General features: G+C 33.9%; 1 protein-coding gene across 4 annotated transcripts in view; it reads right to left on the bottom strand.

Annotated features, from left to right (window-relative positions):
* Nucleotides 1-14,427, bottom strand: part of FSTL5 (follistatin like 5) — a 786,930-nt gene that overhangs the window by 235,236 nt on the left and 537,267 nt on the right. The gene's annotated exons all lie outside the window — the stretch shown is intronic.

Here is a 14,427-nt window from a genome sequence, read left to right as displayed (position 1 = left end):
TCTATGTAATATTAAGAGTCTGAAATAGAACATTTTCTGGATAATTATTTTTGTGTTTTTCAGTTAGAAGGTGAATATTATATTTTATTATGAAGTATTCATTGGTGTTATATATGCTTCACTAATTTACTTAAAATTGATTTTTCACTTCTTTGATTATTAAAATCTTCAGATATAATAGGATAAAATCTTATTAGTAAATGAACAAGAGAATTTAAGTCAGGACAAAAGGAATGGAGTAAATGTTCTTGTGAGGGAAGGAGAACTAAATCTTATTAAATTTTACTATTTATCTTGCGTTACTTTAAAGATGTATGTTTCATTTAATATAATTTTTTCACAAATCTACAAGGCAAGTTGCTGGAATGTCTTTTATTTTCTTTACAAATAAAAAGGTTGTGATTTAGAGAGATTTCACTCCTTGCCAACCTTCAATTACCAAGGCACTTTCACAGCAAACACTTCAGTGTTTCACGGATGCATATCTCTCTTGAGCCACAGATTATGTTAAAAGTCTCTGAATGTTGCAATACAGTAGAAGCAATTAAGTTCTTTCCACCCACCCCACCAAAAAAAAAAAAAAAAAAAAAGCTGATTCTAACACCGAATGTTATCACTAAATTGTGTAAATAATAGCTACCTCTTTTTATTCAGTTAAATTGCTGGAAGTAAAAAGCACATTTTACCAAAATATCCTGCTGGAGTGTGTAAGAACTGCAGATGCAGGCAGCTTAAAACACTGTTAGTGTAGCTTTAAAAGTGTTAAAACAGGGGTGTCTGGGTGGCTCAGTTGGTTAAGCATCTGACTTCAGTTCAGGTCATTTATTATCTCCTTCAGTTCAGGTCATAAGCTCATGGTTCATGAGTTCAAGCCCTACGTTGGTCTCTGTGCTAACAGCTCTGAATCTGGAGGCTGCTTCAGATTCTGTGTCATCCTCTCTGTCCCTTCCCCTCTCTCTCTCTCTCTCTCTCTCTCTCTCTCAAAGATGAATAAACATTAAAAAAATAAAAGAGTTAAAACACAATTCTAGTAAAAATATAAAATGAACAGAGACAAAGTTTTATTTACCTCATTAAAGAGGAAACCAACAGGACAGTAGAGCTAGTTTAAAGTCCATTTGAGGAGCAGAGATTTGTATAATTTGGGAAAGTCATGCTGAGGTAAGTTTGTTAAGTTAAACACAAAAGTGATTAATAAACAATTATTTTGGAGTTATTTTTTCTATAGAACAAAAATCAATTGCATCTCTTTTGGATAACATATATACAACTTAACAACACACGTATTCAGAGTCTTTGTCCCAATAAGTAGTTAATGGGCAAATGTACATCCCTAGAGAATTAAATAATCTTCAGGTGAGAATGCTAGCCCATACTTCAATATGGTATTGAAAAATATGGTATTGTTAAATATCTTTGTAACATCACTGCTACGTTGTTTCCAGCAATTGACTCTAAAGCATCAGGCAGAAAATGGCCCTCTAGTTGGTTACCTTAACCCAGAATATGAACCAATGTCACAACATATCATTGTGATCATGTTTATTTCAGTTTCTCTCTCTCTAAAAGTTAAGTTTTCCTTGTTCACCTCATACACTGAAGATAGTCTTTATTTCTGAAGCCAATTTTTGCCATAAATTAAGTACCTCTTATCTAGAATAATAGATGATATAATATGGCCCCTATTATTAATCACACATATTTTTTGGCTTTGTAAAAATTCATTGATAAGTTGTCAAAGAAGCTCATTGAGCCTAAGTCATTAGACTTAAATATGCCATAGTGGAATAGAAATGAATAAAATAAGGGAGGATTTGATATCTGCCTTTGGGACAACAGCTAGTTCATTATTTTAGACAAAAGTTGTAAAATCACAATGCATTTTCCTCCATTGAAAGAAGGTTTTTTGAATCACAATGTCAGTATAAATATGTTTGAACATTGATTATATAAATTTAAGAGTTTGTTAGAGTTCTCTGTCATAAATATAATTCATTTTCAGGAGGAAAAACAGTAATTTACAAGTAATTGCCAATTAACATGCTTCACTAATATAACTGATTTCACACACCTCTGCATCAACTTCCTTGAGTGAGCAAAAAAATTTTAAGAAATGATGTTCTTTATTAGTAGTGTTTTTATGTCCTTGCCTTATTTTAATAGCGTATACTGTTAGGAAGAAAATATATGATAAATCCCCAACCTCTGACAAAACCCTGCTAATTGAACAGAAATAGCAAATCCTTTAAGTAACAACAACATTGGATTTTACAACTTCTTTTCTTTTTGGTTAATCATTTCTCATAGCCTTCTTAAATTTCTCTATCTAAAACACCGAGTACTCACAAGTATACTATTGGTAGCTTCTATGAAAACTGTTTCAAGACAGAGATATCTATGATACTATTTCTTTATTTTATTTATTTTATTTTATTTTTAAAATGTTTTTAGTGTTTATTTATTTTTGAGAGAAAGACAGAGACAGAGTGTGAGTGGGGGAGGGGCAGAGAGAGAGGGAGACACAGAACCTGAAGCAAGCTCCAGGCTCTGAGCTGTCAGCACAGAGCCCAATGCAGGGCTGGAACTCACAAACCATGCGATCATGACCTGAGCCAAAGTCTGATGCTTAACTGACTGAGCCACCAAGGCGCCCCCTATTTCTTTATTTTATATTAAACTATAAATTTTGCTTCTTGTACAAAAGGAGAAAGATTAAGAAAATAAGAATCTACAATTACTGTTAAAGTGATTGGTTGTCTTTCTGTATTAAAAAGTCTGCACCTATTATGCCTTTAATTAGATAAGAAGATTTTGATTTTGAACCCTATGATTGTTGGTGGCTGTGAAGCAATTATACCATAGAATTTCTCTTCGGTTCTTTTAAAATAAATTGTGTAGTAGATGTAGCTCTTAAATCTGGTCATTATTTAAAAGGTTAGGAAGAAGTTAACTACAATTAGAGGGCAATGGAAAGTCTACTGTGAAATGAATGGTATATATTTTAGGAGGTCTGTAAGATCAGTTGGCATAGGTTATATATCCTTTAAATTGTGCTTGCTGTTCTCCTTTGCTATGAAACTAAAAAGTTGTTTAAAATTTTATAGATGTGTTATTTGTTTAAATTATAGTTCTATCCGCAAATATGGACCAAGGTGACTGGACAAAGATAAACTATTAAGAGAACCAAGATTATTATCAAAACAATGCACTTAAATATCAACTTAGAGGTGCCTGGGTATCTCAGTCTGTTAAGCGTCTGATTCTTGATTTTGACTCGGTCATGATCTCACAGTTCCTGGTTTTGAGCCCTGCATCGGGCTCTGGGCTAACAGAGCAGAGCCTGCTTGGGATTCTCTGTTTCCCTCTCTCTCTCTATCCCTCCCCTCTTCTCACTCTCTCTCAAAATAAATAAGCATTTAAAAAATCAACTTGGGGGGGTGGTGGCCCAGTTGGTTAAGTGGCGGACTTTTGGTCTCAGCACAGGTCATGGTGTCACAGTTCAGGAGTTTAAGCCCTGGGTCGGGCTCTGCTCTGGAGGCATGGAGCCTGCTTAGGATTCTATCTCTCCCTCTCTCTGCCCCTCCCCAACTCTCTGTCTCTCTCTCTCAAAATAAGTAAAAAATAAACTTAAAACAACTGAAACATCATGTTGTGTACAGGTATAGATAATGTTGGTTTCTCTTGTGTTGTGAAATAAATAAGTTAGTATACTGTTTTAGAATGATAAATGTCAATGCTTGGTAAGTATTAAGTATCCATCCAATGTTATTATTGTGTTATATGTTGTAAATGTAAATGTATACCTCGATAATCAAGTGCAAAAACCTAATTTTCTGTAATATATTCAAACCTTTTATCAATATATTAATATACTGAAGCCCTTTATTTTTTTTTAAATTTTTTTTTCAACGTTTATTTATTTTTGGGACAGCGAGAGACAGAGCATGAACGGGGGAGGGGCAGAGAGAGAGGGAGACACAGAATAGGAAACAGGCTCCAGGCTCTGAGCCATCAGCCCAGAGCCCGACGCGGGGCTCGAACTCACGGACCGCGAGATCATGACCTGGCTGAAGTCGGGCGCTTAACCGACTGTGCCACCCAGGCGCCCCGTGAAGCCCTTTATTAATCTATTGTCCTTGCTTGTTTATACACAAGGGACTTGCAATGCATTAAATATACTATGCTATCTCAAGCCTGATATATACTCTTTCCCAGTATACCTATCTGCCACTCCTTCATCTAGCTCTCGTCTAAACTTCAAGACTAGTGTATTCTTAGAAGTCTTCTGAGACTCTGTAACTTAAATTTGACTTCCCTTTTCTATTCCTTATATATTTGCACATAAATGTACAAATGTACATAAACAGATGGTCTCCAACTTATGATTTTTCAACTTTGCCAGGGTGGAAGTAATACACATTCAGTAGACCCGGCACTTTGATCTCAATGTTGATATTTTCCTGGGCTAGCCCTGTATAGTACTAACACTTCTGGTGACGCTGAGCAACAGCCATGAGCCACGGCTTGCAGCCAACCACGCAATCACCAGGGTAAACAACTCGTACACCGGGGTAAACAAAATTGTCCGTACCCATACAATCATTTTGTTTTTCACTTTCAGTGCCATATTGAGCAAATTACATGGGAGGTTCAACACTTCATTATCAAATAGGCTTTATGTTAGGTGAGTTTGCCTAACTGAAGACAAACATGAACTTTCTGGGAACCTTTAAAGGAGGCTGGGCTAAGCTATGGTGTTCAGTAGGTTAGGTGTATTAAATACATCTTCCACTTAAGATATTTTCAACTTAAAACGGGTTTATTGGGGTGTAGTCCCATGGTAAGTTGAGGAAGATCTGTATTTAGGAAACTTTCATACTGCATTATCAAATATAATGCAGTTGTGTTCTTTCTTTGATTCCTTCAATCTGTGAATTTTGAACCCTGGAATGCTGTCTCTTTTAGGTATGTTCTCAGAATTTAACTGAGTACTTAGAAAAGTGAAGCAGTTAAATCAATATGTGTTGAATACATAAAGATTAAGCAATGACCAAATATGTGTTGCCCCTCATCTTTTTCTTGTCCCCCTTATTGCATATGATAAAAGATTAAATTGAAACTGTAGTAAAAAATCAATATGCTTAATTAGAAATGTTATTAAAGAAATGGAATCCAGAAATTATTGAGCTATGCTAAGCTTAAATGATTGATTGTAAATAAACATCAGTTGATTGATAATCCTGCAAGTAGCTAGAGTAAGTAAATAAAATCTCTAGCAAGATTTGAATATAAAAAGTGTACAAATAAATTCAATAATGCATAATTGTGAGTATCAGAAATATCACTATGTCATTTGTTATTTGTACATTTAAATTTGATTATCTCCTATGTGTCAGTATAGTGCTAACTATTACATTATAACACAAAGTTAAATATGCCAAGGTCCTTGAACTCAGAGTTTGTAGTCTGGAGAAAAAAGGCAAAAATATTAACAGTTTTATTATGATGCAACAAGTATGGTAGTTACTGGAAAAATAACTTTTAAAAAAGTCAAATTTAGGCATAAGAAACATTTGTCTATTTGTAAAGAATACATTAGATGAAAATGACAAGGGATGGTTTTCCAGAGAGACAAGAATGTGTTTGAGAATGGTAATAATAACACAACCTAATAGTTAGAAAGCAGCTAGTGTTCTGGAGGGGCTTTAGGAAAGAATGGAATTGTATGAATAGTAGGAAGAACTAATAAACAGGCTTTCCAGAATAAGATAAATAATTTAAATCTTTTTTTTTTTCATGAAAACTAGAAACACCATTAAAGGTTTTAAAGAGCTATACATTTTATGAGAATCTGTCTGCCTGTGATATGAAGTGCATGTTTCATATGGGGCGGGGGGGTTGGTCTCAGTAGGAAAGGGTCAAGTTTGAAGGTGAGAACTGATAGGACCTTAAACTAAGATAGCCATAGTGGAAATGAGATGACAGAAGAGATGTAAGATAAATAAAAAAGATAAATTCACAAGGTTTGGTGATAGATTGGATTTGAGGGGGAAATTGAGAGAGAACTCTAACATGACTTGGTTTTCTGGCTACATTTGCACGGAGTGGGAAACACTGGAAATGTTGCAGCTTTTGAAATAAAGATATTAGTTTGGATTTCACACATTCAAATGAAAAAAAAAGAGAGCGAGAAATTTTAAATAGAAGTATAACTTAGAATGTGTCAACTTAAACATAGTAATTAAAGCCATGGGTTTAGACACATAATGAGGGGGAAAAATGAAAAAAAAAGTTCATCAATTTAAGAATCTATATAGATATTCAGCCAAAGTTCATATTGAAAAAAAAAAAGAATGTCATAGTAAAGTCATGCTTCCAAATTAATATTTCTCATAAACGTATTTAAATAACATGATCTGTCATAACTTTGAAAACTGGACCTAAATTTTTAAAAATTAAAAAAAAAATACATTACCAGGTACTCAACAAACTAGTATGTGACTATTTTATTCATGTATCCACACATGAATACTTTTTTTTTATATGTTGCTATTTGTAAAAATAAGTTCAAAAAGAATATGGCCAATGACATTTAAAAATATTTTTAAATTACTGATTTTAATACTTTTCTAAGAGGTGAATTGTAATATGCAGTGTTCCGTTGTATCAGCAGAACAAAGCAGGTTAGGAACAATACTCATTTTAAAGCAGAACACTCTTAGGCAATGTTTATGATTACGTGCAATTTCACCAATTTAACAATTATTGGTGGAAAATGAATGCATGTTGCGTATTTGATGTTTGTGGAAGAAATCCAACATCTTCAGCCTTGCCAATGCTCCCTGCTTTATTTGGCTTGGAAGATTCTGAATCATAAATATTCTCTAATTCCCCTTGGATTTTAAGAGCCACAGTGGCCTCAGGCTTATATTAAAAATAAATTAGTGATGAAAATTACATGGTAAAATATGTATTATATACCAAACGTTAAATGTCTACATTTTTAGTTAAGATGGAACAAGAAATGGATTGTTTATAGTCTAGAGAAGAAAAAAGTCAATACCGTTCTTTTTAATAACTAGTTTTGACATTATACTCTAATATGTTCCATATTGAAAGGCAACACTGTAGGTTTCTAAAAAGTTAAAATTAAATCTTGCTAATTAAATTGTTTTTATCAGAGATCTATAATTTTGCTTATGTTACCAAAGAATAACATAAGGGGTAAAAATGTCTGTCTTTATATATAAGAACTTTAAAATTCATAGATTTAAGGGAAAAAGTTATATCTTCACACTGCTTTAAGTATTAAACCTGAGAAACAAAGTCAGAATTCTCTGCTACTAAAATCAGTTTCAGTCTCTGGGAACTAAGTATTCCTTAGGGATTTTACTTCTAAATTTGAAGTTCAGCATATATTCTGAAATAAGATATCATAATAAGGTATAGTATTCTATAGTAAGCATTTAATGGCTTTAAAACTTCAAACCTATCAAAATAAAATTAATAATAAAATAAAATTTTATTTTATTAAAGTTTTTAATTTGGATTAAATTTCATTATTATGCTTGGATACGTTATCTCCCAGTACTAGTTTGCCAACTATGTACTAGGAAATGTAATATTTAGAGACAAAAAACAAAACAAAACAAAACAAAAACAAAACAAAACAAATCATCAAATGCAAACTGCCCACACCTGCAATTGGATTCTGATTGGAATTAAAGTGATTATTTCAATTGTCTGTGAGTGACTTATCTTTTTTCAAGAGAATGCTTTGCTTTAAATTTATTTTAATGTTTATTTATTTTTGGGACGGAGAGAGACAGAGCATGAACGGGGGAGGGTCAGAGAGTGGGAGACACAGAATCTAAAGCAGGCTCCAGGTTCTGAGCTGTCAGCACAGACCCCAACATGGGGCTCAAACTCACGGACTGTGAGATCATGACCTGAGCTGAAGTCAGATGCTTCACTGACTGAGCCACCTAGGCACCCCGAGAATACTTTGCTTTAAGTGGAAGTTAATGTACATGGTGAGAATCACTTCAAATAAGCTGCAGGGATAGACAGAGCGATCTTAAGAATTACCAGAAAAAAAATCATCAGACTACATGCAAAATACATAAATAAAACTTAGTGGAATATATATATATTTTTTATTTTTTTAATGTTTATTTTTGAGAGACAGAGAGAGACAGAGTGTGAGCAGGAGAAGGGCAGAGAAAGAGGGAGACACAGAATATGAAGCAGGCTCTAGGCCCTGAGCTGTCAGCACAGGGCCCAACGCAGGGCTCGAACTCATGAACCGCGAGATCATGACCTGAACTGAAGCCAGACACTTAACCAACTGAGCCACCCAGGTGCCCCAAACTTAGTGGAATATTTCCAGAGAGGCCTATAAAAGCAAAATAAAAAAATCAAGGAAGTAAATTGATGACTGATGAAACTACCAACGGAACAAAATTGGTGTGCAGAGATGCTCAGATTGGAATTCAGATGGATAATCACATTTAATTAATGCAGAAAAACAAAACAAAAGTGTAAAGAAAAAAGTAGAACATCTTACATCCTCTTAGATGGCCTCGGGTAGAGAAGTAGAGATTGCTCTCCTGTTCCTCCTTTGTAACAGAAGGCTGAGCAGTATGCCTAGCTAAACGATGGTATTTACCAGTCTCCCTAGTATAGTTATGCCAGTTATTGCACATCGGTGACCCATAAACAGTTGTGGGACTTCCAGGAATAAGTTCCTTCATGTTTTACCTGCTTTGTACTCTTGTGGACCTGGATTACAGAATGATGGAATATAGATTGGTGACTGGAGTTCCAACAGCCTTCTTGACCCCTGAGATGACCTTGAAGATAAGAGCCATGCTCTTGGAATGTCAGAAACAGAAGATAGAAGATTGAGATCCAGATGCTTCATAGAGCAATCATGCCAGCTATGGACAATATATTTCTTGAAAGAATAAACTCCTGTGCATTTAATCCATTATTTTTTCTCACCTCTTCTCAGTGCCAGACACAATTACTAACAGGTTAGATAGATGAAAAAGAAACAAAAATCACAGAATGCATGTTAAGATGGGAAAACAGTACAGACTCCACAAAGTCAATGTATTAAATTCATATGAACTTTTGACAGTTCAAACTTTTAATCTCAGTGATATAAGCCACAGTATCATTTGTAAGAAAATGGTTTTCATGCAGTATTCAAGCCAATCTGACTTTATGTAAATAGAGTGCCTGACATAGCAAATAATATGCAGCACCTAATTAAAGTTGAATTTCAGACAGGCAGAAAATGATTCTTGTAAAAGTATATCCCATTGTACACTTGGTATATGCCTATAGTGAAAAAAATATGTATTGTATATCTGAATTCAAATGTGTCTGTGAGTTCAGTATTTTGTCTAGTAAGTCTACTTTTAAAGTTGTTGAATGTTATAATGATATAAATTATATCAGGCTATTTTGAAATAATATGTTCATGGGGCTTTACATTTGTTATTAAGCATGATCAACAATGCCATGTTGAATCACGCTACTGATAGTGATAAAATAAATAACTCATATTTTATGTGCAAGTTGATATGTGTCACTGAATTTTATGACAATATCTCCTTGTATAGATGAAGAGACTGTACCTTAAATTGGTTCAGTCTGTTCGTTGTGATTACATAGCTAATAAGTGGCAAAATTAGGGCTGGAATCTAAGAACCAGCTGGAGAGAAAAAAGGTGAACGGGAGACTCATACTCTGTACCTCATAGCTCCCCATCTGCATCCCGGTCATGGCTCAGCAGACCAGCATTAGGACTCAAGTTTAATCACAATAATGCCAGAAGTGTAGTTTGTGTGCCAAGTACTACCCAAAACAAAATGATGTAAATAAACCAATGATCTATTGCAGAAATTTAGGTTGAGGACTGAGGGCACAGATACTAAGAAAAATATATAAATATATAGTAGCTGAGTGCATTTTTAAAAACTTTTTAATGTTTTTATTTTTGAGAGAGAGAGAGAGGGAGACAGAGCATGAGTGGGGGAGGGGCAGAGAGAAAGGGGGACACAGAATCTGAAGCAGGCTTCAGGCTCCCAGCTTTCAGCACAGAGCCCCAGGTAGGATTTGAACTCAAGGGACCCTGAGATCATGACCTGAGCTGAAGTCAGGCACTTAACCAATTAAGCCACCCAGGCACCCCCTGAGTGAATTTAATGGCATATCTTTAGAGCAGGGATTAATACAAGATTGCTAAAGAAAGTTTCGTCAGCCTGATTCCTAAAGCTGCACTGAATAGAAAAACAAAACAAAAACAAAACAAAACAAAACAAAAAAACAACTTCCAGTTTTAGTGACTATAATTGGACCAAATTTGGAGGGGGCATTTCCTGTGAGTTTTCAAACTCTCTTATTGCTGTATGTGTCCTAGCATTGAATTCCTGTGGTTTTAGGCAGGTTGAGTGTTTCTGTGCTGTTGAAATATATATCAGGAGGAAGGGAAGAAAGAGGAGGAGGTTGGGAGGAGGAGGAGAAGAGAGAAAAGAAAGCCAAGAACCTAGTTTAACTGAACATTTACAGTATGATTCATACAGTGTTACCAGTTTTAAAATGCTTTATGCCATTAGCTCTTGTGCAAAAATGAGTTCATTCTACTGTTATCTTCAATTTACAGATAAGGAAGCTGGGCATAGGTGGGTTGAATAACGAGAGCACATCATTCCCAAGAGATTGAATATTAATTGGAATTCAGACAGTGTGAATCCCCAGCCTGTGTTGCAAACCACTGTCACTGCCTCCAGTAGTTCAGTGATGTTCTTTTATTTATTTGATACAAAACAGAAGACAGAAGACAAGCAAAATGAAAGTCTTCTAACATTAACAATATCAATCTGTCTCACACATAATAACCGAGGATATAAAATCTATTAGTAATGTATAGGGGCCAGAATTATTTGGGGTACATTTTTCAAAGGGTAGCATAAAATGACAGACCATCTCACTTCCATGCAGTGGTTAAGCTCAAGAACTAGAGTCTATCAGGCCATATAAACATTCCAGCTGTACCATTTATCAGCTCAACAACCTTGGGTGAACAAACCTCTAGCATAAATCTCCACATAGGTAAATAGGGATAAGATTCCCTGCTTCATGTAGTTGTCTTTAGGACTAATAAGATAATAAAGTAGTGACATAATGAGGATTAATATGAATCTAGCCTACTAAAAAAATAAAATTATATCTGCAGCTCATAGAAGGGAGATTAAAAGCAATCTCACAGGATTTCTTCTGCACTTAAAAATGAGAGTAAGTGGAAATAAAACAAGGGGTAGTTATGCTTTAAAAATATGTCTATATTATTTTAATCTTTTGCAATCAGAAAGTATGTATGTATTGCCTAGGTAAGTATATATTAAATCCTACCTAATATATATTAAATAATGAGAAAGAATTTTGAAAACTATCACTAAGTCAGTGGTTATAATTTTAACCTTACATAATTTAATGGTAACTAAACCCACTTTTGTGAAAATAAATATGTACAAAGTAGGTATAAAACTGACTCATATCTGAAAGGTTTGAAGTTCTCTTTTCTTATAAACAATGAATGTATTTTACTATACTGAGGTCATTTTGGTCTTTCAACACATCCAAAATCTATATCTAATGATGAAATATACATTTCAAGAAGATATAATTATAGGGGCACCTGGGTAGCTCAGTCTGTTAAACGCCCGACTCTTGATTTTGGCTCAGGTCATGATCTCCTCAGTTCGTGAGTTCTAGCCCCTCATCAGGCTCTGCTTTGACAGTGCAGAACCTGCTTGGAATATTCTTTCTGTCTCTATCTCAATCTGACCCTCCTCGGCTCTCTCTCTCTCAAAATAATTTAACTTAAAAAAAAAGAATATGTAATTTATAGATGTTTCTTAACATAGTACACCCGAAAATTTAATTAAACAACATTCTTAGAGGCAAACAATAGAACCCATTCTAGCGAGTTTTAAGCAAGAAAGACATTTAATGAAGATAGTAGGAAGGTCATAGAATATCCAGAACTGAGTGTCATCCTTATGGAATGAGAAGCCATCCTTATGGAAAAATGCACAAGCCACATGTTGACACTGTCCAATGAAAACCCAATTACACCTAAACACTGACCAACTCCAGAACTTTTATCACTAATGTCCTGGCAAGTAGAATCTGCTGCCACAGCACTTATAAGGAAGAATGGATGGGAGAGTGAATTCTGTAAAGTACCTGTAATTCCCTTTCTTGCTTATGAAATGAAGCCTTTAGCAGTCTTTTTGTTAGAGCTTTATTTACATATATACTCCCTAACTGCAAAGAGGGCTAATTAAATAAGACTTTGGTTTCTACCTTGGGGAAGAAAAAAATCCAAGCATTGACAAAATATTTGAAGGGATGTTCAAAAGATGTTGAGTAATCAGAAGACACATCATATGTCCACTCTCTGTGTGTATCTATCTATCTATCTATCAATCAAATAAACTAGAATAGTTTAACTATTATATAATAAACACAATATAATAATATGTATAATATACTATAATATTGTTGACTATGATAGTTTATTATATTTAATACAGTTATATATTTTAAAACTATATAGTTTATTAACTACAATAAACTATACACTATATACAGATGGATGGAAATAGATGATAGATAGATAGATAGATAGATAGACAGATTGTTTATTTACATGGTGTGGTCCATATTTTAGCAGACTTTAAGCAAGAATAAGTATAAAACAAAACACAATAAGTAATAGTTTATAACTGCTTTATTTCACACTTTAGTTCTACTGGTAAATGCATTAAATGAAAACTCCAGTAGTACATTGGGACATTAAATAAATATCCCTTTCAAAGATATCCCTACAGTTTTATTTGGAATGCTGGCAGTTATGTGTATACTACAGATTATGAACATTTGTCCAACTTATTTAAATATGACTTGTAATGAAATTGAAACTTTCCAACTCTTGAAAATGTTTTTAAATTTCTTAAAATTTACCTGCTTTATGAAATGTAACCAAAATAACTTTAATAAAAATGTATTTATTGATACCAGAATTTATCTAATGCTCACATATATTTTAGACATCTAACTTATCTATAATCATTTTTCTAGAGATTTCACATTTCTAGAACAGAGTCAAAAGTTAGGAAGTAAGTAAAATAATTTACAAGATATATGCACAAGAATGTGCCCATTTTTACAATTTTTCCACAGGGTATTACTCATAGCATACCCTTTCTTATTCTTGAAACAATTCAAATGAGCTTATTTTAAGGTATTCAAACCACAGCACCATAGAATACAGGGGCCTCTGGAAATAACAGTGGAAAACATGATAGTAAGAATGAAGATAGAAAAATAAAAGATAAAATGTAGACATAACAACATAAAAAGCAAACCCAATGTGGCTTTATTTAAGGCGATATCTCTCAAAGACTGTTGAATGCTCCAGAGATTATAGCTGTTCTAATGCACAGTGTTCCTGATACCTTAAGAATTAAATATTATTCTCCATGTACTCTCCAAAGAAATTTCACAGATGTAAGCAAAGTTAGAAAAAATATTAAATTTAAAAATTAAAATTAGAAAGCTTATTTTTTGAATAATTTGAGGACATTAAACAAGAGTATTAGTAAGATGTGACATATAGAAGTGACTCTCTTAGATCTGTGTTTTAGGGTTTCTTTATGAAGCAATAAAGAATGAGTGGATAGGTGATGGCTTTCCCGAGCAATAATAAAAAATAACTAAAATTTATGTGCAAAGAGATCATAAAATCCCCAAATCACTAAGACAAAAGATTGCCCTACATCATTTCCATGGGCATCCCATAATGCACAATTTTTACTTCTTTTCATCATCTAGGATGATGTATACATTTTAATCCCCACTTGGAACGCATAGCGTGGAAGAAACAGATGAATACCCTGAAGTTTGTTCTATTTCTGTTTCATTTTCAGAGCAGTAACCTTTCAAATTGAGTTTAGATTCTGAATTTCTAGGAGAGAACTGAGTGGAAAAATATATGCCAATTTCATTCTAGAAAAAATAAACCATTTGTTGCTTGATTGATATTTATTATTTCTAATACATTATGAAGAATTTGAAGCAAAAACCACCTTTCCCCAATTTAACACCTCACAAGCTAAAGGTGGTTGCTTAACCATAATAGCAAATACATAAAGATTAATTGTTAATAATTGTAGAAATTCTGACAGGCAGACATTATTGGTTTAAGTTGATATGATCCCACCAACACAGTGCTACATTACCTGCTTACCACACCTACACAAGTGATTTGGATAATTTCATGTGATCTATAGTGCACATCCTAGTCAGTAGTGTGGATATGACAATGTTCCAATTCTCTTCTACACTACACCC

This window comes from Felis catus, chromosome B1 (genome assembly GCF_018350175.1).
Source record: "Felis catus isolate Fca126 chromosome B1, F.catus_Fca126_mat1.0, whole genome shotgun sequence".
Classification (NCBI taxonomy): domain Eukaryota; kingdom Metazoa; phylum Chordata; class Mammalia; order Carnivora; family Felidae; genus Felis; species Felis catus.
The sequence above is the reverse complement of the archived record's forward strand: the minus strand, read 5'-3'. Positions and strand labels throughout refer to the sequence as shown.